Below are 12521 nucleotides of genomic sequence, written 5' to 3'. Positions count from 1 at the left end.
ACCCGTAGAAAGGATTGGGTGAGAAGCTTGGATGATGCTCTGTGGGCATACAGAACAGCATTCAAGACTCCTATAGGGACCTCTCCATACCAACTGGTCTATGGTAAGGCATGTCACCTGCCCGTGGAACTGGAACATAAAGCCTACTGGGCAACCAGATCCACTGGGCGTTGAACGCCAGTAAGGATAGCCATCTGGGCGTTAAACGCCAGATTTACAGCATTCTGGGCATTCAGAAAAACGCCCAGTAACAAAGGACTTCCTGGCGTTCAACGCCAGAAAGAAGCAGCAGCTGGGCGTTGAACGCCCAGGAGAGGCAGCATTTGGGCGTTGAACGACCAAAACATGCAGCGTTTGGGCGTTCAAATGCCAGGATGGTGGGGAGGAGGTAAAATCATTTTTTTCATATTTTTTTTTATTCTAATCTTAATTTTCATGCTTCAATTCATGATTTCTTGCATAAACATGTTAAGAACCCTGATTTCTAAAACCCCTAATTTCTAAAAACCTACCTTAAAAATATCAAATATATCTTAATCCATAAGCACCAACCCTCTTTTTCAATCCAATTCAACTCTTTTTCAAATTTTCAAAACAAATCTATCTTTTTACTCTAAAATCTTCTCAACTAATATCTTTTTCAAATCTTCACATTATCTTTTTCAAAAATTAGATTTATCTTTTTCAAAAATCTTTCATATCTTTTCAATTTTAAACTATATCCTCTCTTATCATATCTTCTATCTTATCTTTTCCAAATCAATCTTTTTTATCATATCTTATCTAAATTTTTGAACCCACCCCCTCCCTTTAAATATGGGTTCGGCCTCCCTCCCCTTCCATTAACAATTGCACCTAGCTCTCCTTCTATCCCTCTCCTTTATTTTCTTTTGCTTGAGGACAAGCAAATCTCTAAGTTTGGTGTGTTTATCCGTGATCACTAAGAGCATGGCTCCTAAAGGAAAACAAGCCACTTCAAGAGGCAAGAAAGAGAGCGTTCCAAAACCACTTTGGAATCAAGGGAAGTTCTTATCTAAAGAACATTCAGACCATTATTATAAAATAATGGGTCTAAGATCAGTGATCCTGGAAGTTAGATTCGATCTGAAAGAAGACGAATATCCGAAGATCCCAGAGCAAATCCGAATCAGGAACTGGGAGATCCTAGCCAATCCTGAAACGAAAGTGGGAAGGAATATGGTCCATGAGTTCTACACTAATATGTGGCATACAGACAGGCAAAGACTATCTGGATCTGATATCTATGACTATCAAACCATGGTCAGAGGAAAGATTATTCATACCCACCCTGACAAGATCAGAGAAATCTTAAAGCTACCTCAGCAAAAAGATGATCCAGACTCCTTCAATAGGAGAATGATGAGAACAAACAAGAGCCTGGATAAGATTCTAGAGGACATATGCATCCCTGGAGCCAGGTGTACCACCAGCACGAAGGGTGTTCCTAATCAACTCAAAAGAGAAGATCTCAAACCAGTGGCCAGAGGCTGGGTGGACTTCATTGGGCATTCTCTGCTGCCCACTAGCAACCGTTCTGAAGTCATTGTTAAAAGAGCAGTGATGATCCATTGCATCATGATGGGAAAAGAAGTGGAAGTTCATCAACTGATTTCAACTGAATTCTACAAAATTGCTAACAAAAATTCTAAAGAGGCCAGGTTGGCTTACCCAAGCTTGATTTCTATGCTCTGCAAGGACGCTGGAGTAAGGATGGGAATAACTGAGTATATCTCAATTGAGAAACCAATCACCAAAGCATCAATGGAAAAACAAGTACAGGATGACCCCATCAAGAAAAAAACACAGGAATTTCTCCCAGAAATCTCTCAATCTGAATATTGGGAGTATCTTGAAACATTAGTTACCAAGATGCAAGAAGCTATGGAACAAATAATAAAGGAACAGAAGGAACAAAGTCAAATTCTTTGCTATTTGATTAAAGAACAGGAAGAGCAAGGGCGTGACTTGAGGGAATTAAAGCGCCAGAAGTTATCTCTTGAAGGACCAAGCACCCCACAGATCCGAGGAACATCCACTTCCTAGAACAAAGGTTGTTAAATTCCAATTTCTGCTTTAACTCTGTGATAGTTGTCGTTATAGGAGTTTACCTTAGGAGTCATATAGTAGTAATTAGTGTCTATTTTGATTTTATCTCCAATTAAGTTATAGTCTATTTTTCTCATCATCAGCAAACATGAATAAAATAGCAGATCTTTTGAATAAGAGGCAATCAAAATTTGAGTTTTAATAAGAAAAATTCTAATTAGTAACATGTGGTGGCAATGCTTTCTGTCTTCTGAATGAATGCTTGAACAGTGCATATATCTTTTGAATTTGTTGTTTAAGACTGTTAAATATGTTGGCTCTTGAAAGAATGATGAACATGAGACATGTTATTGATAATCTGAAAAATCATAAAAATGATTCTTGAAGCAAGAAAAAGCAGCAAAGAACAAAGCTTGCAGAAAAAAAAATTATAGCGAAAAAAAAATTTTAGAAAGAAAAAGAAAAGCAAGCAGAAAAAGCCAAAAGCTCTTAAAACCAAAAGGCAAGGGTAAATAAAAAGGATCCCAAGGCTTTGAGCATCAGTGGATAGGAGGGCCTAAGGGATAAAATCCTGGCCTAAGCGGCTAAACCAGGCTGTCCCTAGCCATGTGCTTGTGGCGTGAAGGTGTCAAGTGAAAACTTGAGACTGAGCGGTTAAAGTCAAGGTCCAAAGCAAAAAGAAGAGTGTGCTTAAGAACCCTGAACACCTCTAATTGGAGACTTTAGCAAAGCTGATTCACAATCTAAAAGGGTTCACCCAATTATGTGTCTGTGGCATTTATGTATCCGGTGGTAATACTGGTAAACAAAGTGCTTAGGGCCACGGCCAAGACTCATAAAGTAGCTGTGTTCAAGAATCATCATACTGAAATAGGAGAATCAATAACACTATCTAAATTCTAAGTTCCTATAGATGCCAATCACTCTGAGCTTCAATGGATAAAGTGAGATGCCAAAACTGTTCGGAAGCAAAAAGCTACTAGTCCCGCTCATCTAATTAGAATCTGAGCTTCACTCAAAAACTCTGAGATATTATTGCTTCTTGACTTATTAGTCTTCTATTTTATTTGTCTAGTTGCTTGAGGACAAGCAACAGTTCAAGTTTGGTGTTGTGATGAGCGGATATTTTATACGCTTTTTGGGGTTAATTTCATATAGATTTTAGTATATTTTAGTTAGTTTTTAGTTTATTCTCATTAGTTTCTAGGCAAAATTCATATTTCTGGATTTTACTATGAGTTTGTGTATTTTTCTGTAATTTTAGGTATTTTCTGGCTGAAATTGAGGGAGCTGAGCAAAAATCTGATTCAGGCTGAAAAAGGACTGCTGATGCTGTTGGATTCTGACCTCTCTGCACTCAAAATGGAATTTCTAGAATTACAGAAGTCCAAATGGCGCGCTTTCAATTGCGTTGGAAAGTAGACATCCAGGGCTTTTCAGAAATATATAATAGTCCATACTTTGCTCAAGGATAGATGACGTAAACTAGCGTTCAACGCCAGTTCCATGCTGCTGTCTGGCGTCCAGCGCCAGAAACAAGTTACAAAGTGGAGTTCAACGCCAGAAACAGGTTACAACCTGGCGTTGAACGCCCAAAACAGCCCAGGCACGTGAGAAGCTTTAGTCTCAGCCCCAGCACACATCAAGTGGGCCCCAAAAGTAGATTTCTGCACTATCTATCATAGTCTACTCATTTTCTGTAAACCTAGGTTACCAGTTTAGTATTTAAACAACTTTTAGAGATTTATTTTGTATCTCATGACATTTTAGATCTGAAATTTATACTCTTTGACGGCATGAGTCTCTAAACTCCATTGTTGGGGGTGAGGAGCTCTGCTGTGTCTCGATGAATTAATGCAAGTATTTCTGTTTTCCATTCAAACATGCGTGTTCCTACCTAAGATATCCATTCGCGCCTAACTATGGAGAAGGTGATGATCAGTGACACTCATCACCTTCCTCAATCCATGAACATGTGTCTGACAATCACCTCCGTTCTACATCAGATTGAATGAATATCTCTGAGATTCCTTAATCAGAATCTCTGTGGTATAAGCTAGATTGATGGCGGCATTCAGGAGAATCCGGAAAGTCTAAACCTTGTCTGTGGTATTCCGAGTAGGATTCTGGGATTGGATGGCTGTGACAAACTTCAAACTCGCGAGTGCTGGGTGTAGTGACAGACGCAAAAGGATAGTAAATCCTATTCCGGTACGACTGAGAACCTGCAGATGATTAGCCGTGCGGTGACAGCGCACCTGGATCCTTTTCACTGGAAGGATGGATGGTAGCCATTGACAACGGTGATCCACCTACACACAGCTTGCCATAAGAGGACGTGCGTGCGTGAATCAGAAGATAGAGGAAAGCAGAGATTCTGAAGACAAAGCATCTCCAAAACTCCAACATATTCTCCATTACTACATAACAAGTAACCTTTAATCCATGCTCTCTTGTTTATTCGCAATTCAACTGATAAATATAATTGACTTCCTGACTAAGAATTGCAAGATAACCATAGATTGCTTCAAACCAACAATCTTCGTGGGATTCGACCCTTACTCACGTAAGGTATTACTTGGACGACCCAGTGCACTTGCTGGTTAGTGGTACGAGTGTGAAAAGTGTGATTCACAATTTGTGCACCAGGTATTGACTTCATGGGACCTTTTTCACCCTTATACTCCAACACTTATATCTTAGTGGCAGTTGATTATGTGTCCAAGTGGGTGGAAGCTATAGCTTTGCCCACCAATGATGCCAAAGTGGTGATGATCTTTCTTCAGAGATATATTTTCAGCTGGTTTGGTGTCCCAAGGACACTTATTAGTGATGGTGGAAGTCACTTCTGCAACAGACAGCTGGACTCACTTCTGCAGAGGTATGGAGACTGTCATAAAGTGGCAACTCCCTATCACCCTCAAACAAGTGGATAGGTTGAGGTTTCTAACAGAGAACTCAAGAGGATTCTAGAGAAGACCGTCAGTATCTCACGGAAGGATTGGTCTAGGAAGCTTGATGATGCCCTCTGGGCATACCGGACAGCATACAAGATTCCTATTGGCATGTCCCCTTATCAGTTGGGCTATGGTAAAGCCTATCACTTGCCAGTTGAGCTGAAGCATAGAGCGTACTAGGCAATCAAATTTCAAAACTTTGATGCTCAAGTTGCAAGAATAAAGAGGATGCTTCAGTTGAATGAGCTTGATGAATTCAGATATTCAGCCTATGAGAATGCCAATCTCTATAAGAAGAGAACTAAGATATGGCATAACAAGAAGATTTCCATCAGAGTCTTTGAGCCAGGTCAGAGAGTGCTTGTATTCAATTCAAGGCTCAAACTCTTTTCCGGGAAGCTAAAATCCCGGTGGTCAGGATTGTTTGTGGTAACTAGAGCATCACCATATGGTCATGTAGAAATTTAGGAGGAGAACTCTGACAGAAGGTTTACAGTGAATGGCCAAAGGTTGAAGCACTATCTTGGAGGCGAGATTGATCGCCAAAGGTCCAGTCATCTGTTGAACTAGCAAAACTGACCGTCAAGCTAGTGACGTTAAAGAAGCACTTGTCGGGAGGCAATCCGATGTTTTTGTATCCTTCAGTTTGATTTTTTTTACTTTGATTTTTATTTATTTAGTTTTGTTTTGTTTGAGTTTTGGACACCCTGGAAGAAGTTGTTTCGCACTGGGTGGCACCTAACTTCAAAACCTCAAGTTAGGCGCCACATATATGCTCAATTTGGGGGTTACTCACTGGAGGGGTGGCGCCTAACTTCACCCCTTGAAGTTAGGCGCCAATGATGCGTACAAATTGAGGATTGCTCCCTGCCTGGTCCACGCCTAACTCCACCATCTCAAGTTAGGCGCCAGGGTTGCTTTCCACATCAAGTTAGGTGCCCTACATAACTCAAGTTAGGCGCCACACCAGACCATAGAGGGGCATCACATACGAGAGGCATGAAGTTGGGCGCCACATGCTTCAAGTTAGGCGCCATGAGGGAGAGAAGCATATGAAGTTAGGCACCAGGTTTCCTAAGTTAGGCGCCATGTGGGAGTTCGCACTCAAGTTAGGCGCCGTATTGCCCAAGTTAGGCGCCAACCCATTGCTCCCCACTATTACCTAACCGAATCAAATAAATTTTGCACCAAATCCTTTCCAATCAATTCCAAGATACCCCCCATTCCCAGATATCTCCACCTATGATCCCTTGTCACCTTCATTCATTCCTCCAACTCCAACCCGTGAGACCCTCCCCTTCCCAAGACATACCCATGAACAACCTTCTTCGAACAAGGACCCCAACCCCTGCCCATATTCCCTGACCCCTACACGCCTACTTCCCTGTTTCCTTTACCCCTTCCCCGCCAACCCATGAACCATTCCCTTCAATCCCTTAGACCAACCCATGACCATTGACCCCAACGAATCCCACCCAACCCTCTTTATAAAGCCCCCTCCCCCAATTCACCCTTCTCCCCACACAGCAACACTCTAAACCCCCTTCTCTTCCTACTACCAATCCCTTTTCCCTTTAGCCCCTCTCTAAATGCAAACCACATCCCTCATCCTCTTTGAATTTCCTTCTCCACCATAACAACAACACTAACCCCTCACCTTAAACCCCATCCCCCATCCTATATTCAACCGTGTCCCCCCTTTCTTCTTCTTTTCTTTTTCTTTTTTTTTTTCTGTCTTTATTCAGTTCGAAATAAAAAAGAAACAGAAATAAGAAATTTTAAATTTAATTTTTCTTTTCCTCTTTTCAATTCCTTCTTTCATTCATCTTTGTCTTCCCCTTTGTATTTTTCTAATTTGCTTGAGGACAAGCAAAAGTTTTAAATTTAGTGTTGTTGCTTCGCTTGTTCTTTTTCTGTTCATTGTAATGGCACCAAAAACTAGTACGCCCTCAAAGAAGAGGAAAGGCAAAGAGCCAGCCACCAGTTCTCATGATGCACACAGATTCTGCTCCAAGCTCTATGAGGAACACTTTTATGAGAACACTTACAAGAAGGATGTGACTCCGGAAGTGAGGTTTGCACTGCAACCGGATGAATATCCAGAAATTCTATTTCAAATTCAGAGGAGAAGATGGCATTTTCTGTGCAACCCACACACGGAGGTTAGACAACTGATGGTTCAGAAATTTTATGGAAATCTCTGGGTCACTTACAAGGATGTTGAGAGGGTCAATGAAAAGAATTATCAGAGCTATGTAAGAGGAAAATTCATTAATTTTAGTCCAAAAAATGTCTGCCGGGCCCTCCATCTGCTGTGTTCAGATCATATGTCTGTCTGTTACAGTGAGAGGATGCATAGAGATTAAAAACTGGAACAAGTATTGGAAGAAATATGTATTCCAAGTTCTCAGTGGAAAATGGGTGCAGAAGGGAATCTGAGCCAACTGAAGAGCACTGACCTTCTCCCTATAGCTAGAGGATGGTTAGACTTCATCCGAAGTTCTATCATGCCAACTTGCAACCGGTCTGAATGCACTGTAGACCGGGCTGTCATGATTCACTGTATCATGAAAGGAAAGGTGGTAGAGATAGAGGATATTATCTTAGAACAGATATATAACATTGCCTCTAACTCCCTTAAGAAGGCTAGACTTAGTTTTCCACATCTGATTTACCGCCTGTCTGAAGTAGTAGGGGTAAAGGTGGATAATGACTTCGCCATTCCTATTGAGAGACCAATTACCAAGAGACCATGGAGGCTCATAGGGAACAGTAGAGGGTCCCCAGAGAAGAGCAAGTTGATGAGGAAGCTCAACATGACTAGCCCCATTGCCTCAGGGACACCACTTCCCACCACAGGAATACTGGCAGCAGCTCACTTCCTCTATTGTGCAGATGAGGATCACGCAGGATAGCTGTTGGCAGTAGTACACTGCATCTATTGAGAAGATGAAGGTGACACAAAATAATCATTGGGAGTATCTCACCACCACCCTTGATCAAATGAGAGCTGCTCAGGACTCTCAGCGCCAGAAGATTTCCCAACTGAGATAGGATTATAGCCGCCTGAGAGGACCATATGGATCACAGCTAGATGAGAGAGATCCCCACCAGGAGATTTCCCAACTGAGATAGGATTATTTTGCCATTACTATGTTATGTTCTTATTTTCTACTGTTTTGTCTTAGTTTCTGCATGATCCTTTATTATTTCAATTTCTAGGTTCTAGTTTGATTCGCTATTTTAATTCTATATTTGTTTTTAATTCTGAAAAGTGTCTCATGTATCGCTCACTGAGCTTGAATTCAAAAGAAAAAGAAAAAAAAGAAATGATGTATTATATGAGAAATAGAGTTTATATCAAAGAGTAGTCTTATTTACTTAAATGTGGTGGTATTAATTGTGATTCTGAATGCATGACATGAACAGTGCATATTCGAGTTTGAATTAAAGAACGTTGATGTATGAGGAACCGGAATTTAGAGAACTATTATGAGTTCTCTGAAGTAAACAAAAGCTTAATCCTTGAAGCAAAAGAAACAGCAAAAAGAAAAATAAAAGCAGGGTCCAAGGCTCTAAGCATCAATGACTACGGAGTTCAGACATGATTAAAAGCTCAAAGCGTTATTTTTCTAGTAGTATGCTTGTGGTTAGGCACGTGACTTTATTAAAGGCAAAATGCTGGGGGTGATTTTTGAGCTTTCCAGGCTCAAATCTAACTCATTCCTGAGGCTATTTGATGCAGAATTGAAGATTAGACAAAGGGGGAGCAATTAGATTAGCTTAGGACCATGCTTTAGGTAGTTTTCTAGAGAGAGAAGCTCTCTCTTCTCTCTAGAATTAGGGTAGAATTATTAGATCTCTTTTAGATTTAGGTTTAATTCTTGTTTTCATCTTGTTTTCTTTGCAATTTCTTATTCTTACATCTTTGTTCTTCTTAGTTCTCTTGTTAATTTCTCTTTTGGACCTCTTTTATGTTTATGAACACTTTTGTTGATTTTAATTTCATTTAATGCAATTTGAGGTTTATGTTCTTTTCTATCTTGTTTGAGTTATTGTTATTGATTTTTTGCATTGAGTAGTAGTAGATTTTATTATTCTTTCCTTTTTATCATGCTTTCCTTTTATACCTTCCAAGTGTTTGATAAAATGCTTGGCTTAGGTTTAGAGTAGTTGATTAGGACTTTTGGATTGAGATTAACTAGTCCTATTTGACTTTTTCTCAATGTAAAGAGAACATTATACCTTCTTCCTATGTGGAGATGACGAAATAGGATTAGCTCTTGTTAATCACTGTATGATAATTAATGACTAGGATAGAAAGCCTTGATTCTCAATCCTTGCCCTGAATGTCTCTCTTTATTACTTGCTTTCTTTAGTTGCTTGCTTTACTTTTGTTGCCATTTATTTTCTTGCACTTTTATCAACCCAACCCCTTTTGACCTCATAACCAATAATTGAGCACCCCATTGCAATTCTTAGGGAGAACGACCCGGAACTAATACTCTTGGTTATTTTTATTGGGTTGGACTTGTGACAACCAAAAATTAAACTCTGATTGAGCATTACTTGTCGGTTTGGAACTATACTTGCAACGAAGTTATTTTCCTCTAACCAAGAAGAAATTTCTTAGCCGACGGGTTTTGCTCTTTCAAGTTTTCGGCGCCGTTGCCGGGGAATTGCAATATGTGCTTGTTATTGGTTATTGTATATATGTTGATAGTGTGAATAGGTTTTCTCTTTGTTTGTTTGTTAGTTTTGGTTTAGGAGTTTATTTTCTTTATCTCTTCCAAGTTTTTGTTTTTGTTTTTCTTTTTCTACTATGAATTCTCATCACTTTGGCTATGAGTTTGGTTCAAACTATGTTGTAGGAAATGGAAATGAAAGCTTCAATGGAGATTTGCATCAAGGATTTGGGAATCAAAGGTGGGAGGAGTCTCAAGCATATAGACAACCTTCATGGCAACAACCTCCTCTGGTTTCTTATGGGTACAATTCAACTCTTAATGCATATCAATCTAATGGATGTGGTGACCCTCATTGTGGTTGTCAACCACAACCACCATATACATATGACCCCTTTTCTCAACATAGCCCTCAATAACCCTACTCACAATCCCCATACCACCATTCACCTCCATATGACCCTAATCCTTATCTACCATACCAACCACCTTGTGAGCCATATGAACCATACATAGAACCACAACAATTCTAACACAATTATTCCTAAGAACCACCTCAATATACACCATATCCATACCCTTACCAAGATGAACCACCTTCCAATTATGAACCCTTTCTCCTAAATAATGAACCCTCTCTTTCATCACCGCCCTGAAGGGATGAAGCTCTCCATGACTTTTTACAAGAACACCAAAGAGATATTAGCTCTTATACCCAAAGGCAAGAAGAGAAGCAAAAGGAGCTAAAGAAGCTAGAAGTCATGGTTGCTACCATGGCGGAAGCCATTAACAACATGGCCTCCCACCTAAGCCATGTATCCTAAGTACTCCCATTGACGAATGTGGAGGATCAACCAAAGAGCATAGTGAGGGAGTGAATTTGGAGCTTCAAAGTGAAGAAGAAGAGTTAAAGCAGGAATCGTAACCAAAGGAGGAAGTTGAAACAATTGAGCTGGAAGGAGTGGTTGAAGATCTAGGAGCTGTTGAAAGTCCATGAGAATGTAGAATTATAGAGCCCTCTTCCAAGAAGCTTTATATTGATGTTGAGAAGGTTGTACAACCTCCAAAGCATATCATGGTTGAATACTTTGAAGAGGTTGATCAAGAGATAGAGTCAATCATTGATGAGTTTCTATCTACAATTGAATCCTCTCTCATTGAACATGAAATTGAGGTCATAGAAGAATGTGCACAACCTCCCATACCCTTCGTAAGCAATGAAGAAGAGATTAAATTGGAAGAAAGCTACCAAGAGGAACATGTTGAAATTGAAGAAGCTTGCAAGGAGGTGGAAGTTGTCAAGGAAGAGCACAAAGGAATGACACTTGCAAAACCATTGGAGACATCCCTTCCTAAGTCACCATCCAACACAACATTCAAGTGGATGAAATTCTTATCTCTAATCTTTACCTTTTCACTCGAATATGGTTTGCTTGAAATAGATGATCAACTTAGAGCTCTTTGTGGTATGAAGCGTAAGAGAAGGATGTTTAGTGGTTGGCGTTATAAATCTAGGCTCATTATGGTTGAAGCTTCAAGGAGTAGATGCAAAGGTTGGACTAGTACTCAATTGGATGGGTCTAGGAGGATAGTTTGGTGCCTAATTGAGAATTCGGCTTGCCTACCCCCCGGATGGAATCATGATGATCAACTTGAAGACAGGTGTAAAAACAAAGTATGGGATCCCGGTTTACAAGATATGGACCAACTTTGGGAGTTCATGGTTTGTGAAGAACTCCATCAAAGCTTGGAGCTATTAATTTTGAATGATGGAGCTTATTGGAGATTCAAGCATTGGTGGAAGTTCCAAGATGAATTCAAGCACAAGCCACCTTGATGAGAGCTCTCCATAAGTCCAACTTAAGGACAATAAATAAAAGTGCTAGGTGGGAGACACCCCACCATAGTAACATCTTTTTCATTTTTCTCTTTTGTACATATTGGTAAATTAGCTTAATTTCATGTTTAGTTTAGTTTGTTGAGTTTATTTGGGAGTCTAGTATGTTAAATAAGGTTTAATGGTGTTTTGGTAGCTGTTTGATGTTTAGAATGCTTGGTTTGGTGCAAGAAATTGGAAAATTTTGAAAAACAGAGCACCCAGCCACGCGTACGCGTCACCCACACGTACGCGTCACCCACATGTACGCATGACCCCCAAGTTTCCAACATCCCACGCGTACGATAGGCAAGCCATTATAAGTAGACAAAGCATACAAACAGATAGAAAATGCATATGATGAATGCCAGCCCTACTGGCTGTGATATCACATTGTCGGTTCAACTGCCAACCCGACACATCTCCATGGAGATGTCGCCCTTCGAATTCATTATTGGGAACCCCCGAGATATAGTGCTTGGATCACTGTCCAGAGTTTTGTGCCTGCACACTCTGATGATCTGAAGGGATGCGAGCGGGATACTCTTACCAATGACCTCGCATCTAAGCGCAAGCGAGACGAACCACCGCCCTTACGCCGCCGCCGCTACCTCGACAAGCGGGATCCAACCACAGCCCCTGCCGGGAGCATAGCGTCTCATAGTCTCAATATCAAAATGATACATCAATGGTTTTCAGAAAACATTTTCAGTGTGTCATGGATCCACCATCTCATTCCGAGTACTCGACTCATCTCAACCACTGTCAATTCACATTTCCATTCCAAACTCATCAGTTCCTCAATTCTCATCTCATACATCAACCATTCGTCATATACCATCAAATCATCCCAGTACACCCGAAACCTAGACCACCATCTTCTAAGTTTTCCAAATAATATCATCTGAATCCCTTAAATTCTTTCCCATGTTTTAC

The sequence above is a fragment of the Arachis hypogaea genome, chromosome 11, assembly GCF_003086295.3.
Source record: "Arachis hypogaea cultivar Tifrunner chromosome 11, arahy.Tifrunner.gnm2.J5K5, whole genome shotgun sequence".
NCBI lineage: Eukaryota > Viridiplantae > Streptophyta > Magnoliopsida > Fabales > Fabaceae > Arachis > Arachis hypogaea.
Note: the sequence above shows the minus strand (reverse complement) of the source record.